At 45.8% G+C, this 1451-nt stretch overlaps 1 protein-coding gene across 1 annotated transcript in view; it reads left to right on the top strand.

The window, feature by feature from the left end:
- The window catches only part of Spats2 (spermatogenesis associated serine rich 2), a 69003-nt gene continuing 67552 nt past the window's right edge, over window positions 1-1451 (top strand). The window contains exon 1 of the mRNA XM_005353931.2: window positions 1-85. The gene's annotated coding sequence lies outside the window, so the exon portion shown is untranslated. The remainder of the gene's footprint in view (window positions 86-1451) is intronic.

The raw sequence follows: 1451 nt of genomic DNA, 5'->3' as shown, positions 1-1451 counted from the left end.
CTCTTTCCTCATCCCAGACCCAGGAGCGTCCGGGACGCAGCGCCCAGAACTGGGGGACGCGGCGGCTGCAGGGAGCCCGGGCTAGGTGAGGCTGAGGGTGTTGGGTGAAGTGGGTGGCGGGGTGAGAGGGGCCAGAGGTGGAGCGGGGGCCTCGAGGTAGGGAGCAGTTGTTGGGGGGTGGGGTACCGAGAGGAGGAGGACCGTGAGCCCTTCGGGACCTGCAGCGTGCAGAGGGCCGAGGGTTTGTGGAGTTAAAGGGGCGAGCGAAGCACACGGGTCCGAGTCGCGGAGTTTCCAAAGGATAGGCCAGAGAAACAATGGAGTGAGGGGGCTCTGGCTTGAGCGTGTGCGGTACTGGGTTTAGAAAACTACGAGTGTGATCGAAAAGAATTAAATAATAGGTAATTCGAAATGTGAAGTACAGCGAAATGGGCATGGATGAAAAACCTGCTTTGGTGTCAGCGGTCCTTAGGACGCAAGTGCCGTCATGGGTCTTAAAGGATAGAACAATTTAGGAATTTGAGAATTGAGAAGGCAAAGAGATAGGAGTTTGGTTTTAAATTAAAGCACAGTATCGGATAAGTGCACAATTGGATCTTTTTAGAAAGTGGGTTGGTTTTAGACTTGGCCCCTTGCTAAGTCATGCAAGCCAGTCTTTCAATAATTTTATAATTATTTGTAGTCAGTTTTATTGTAAGACAAAGCTGTAATATTTATTCCCGATCAGCTCACCAGACTACATAATTTTTCTGCATTTATTGAAGCGGGAGAGGACACATTACCAGAAATATCTTGCTGGGAGTGAGGTCACTAATGCTGCAGAGTTCAAGGTGTTTGGAGTGGGAAGCTGTGATGAAAATCTAATTGTTTTATCTTTGTTAGAATTTCAGTTTTCCACTGAGAAATGTTCATAAGCCATCTAATTTTGGTTTTGTGCTTGGGGAAGAGAATTGGGGTTTTTGAGAAATTGTTCAGTGGGTGCTAATTCCTAATGATCCAGCTGTCTGAGTACCTTCCAGTTTGAGGTAAGGTGACCCGGGAATACTGTGAGAAAGTATTTCTGGGTTGTGGAATTTGTATCCACTTCTCCCCCCCTCCTCCACCCTTTGGAGGGTCCTACTCAGTAGCTCAGGCTGGCTTGGAACCAACTGTGTAACCCAGTTCCTCTTGAATTGTCTTTTGCCGCCTCAGACTCCCCCCAAATTCTGGGATTACAGGTGTGGACCATGATGTTGGACTTGTATTTTCTAGATACTTGCATTCCAAGACAGAATCTGATACAGCACTAACTGGAAGATTGCAGAGTTTGAAGTTGTCATTAGCATTACATATTCATAGATCTCTGTTCAGCTTTTCATTTGTGAGGTGTTTCCTTTTGCTGACTCATCTAAACTAAAAACTTCTGGGCATTTTATATTTTTCAGCTATGTTTATTTTATTTTATTTTTTTT

The sequence above is a fragment of the Microtus ochrogaster genome, chromosome 15 (assembly GCF_000317375.1).
Source record: "Microtus ochrogaster isolate Prairie Vole_2 chromosome 15, MicOch1.0, whole genome shotgun sequence".
NCBI lineage: Eukaryota > Metazoa > Chordata > Mammalia > Rodentia > Cricetidae > Microtus > Microtus ochrogaster.
The sequence above is the reverse complement of the archived record's forward strand: the minus strand, read 5'-3'. Positions and strand labels throughout refer to the sequence as shown.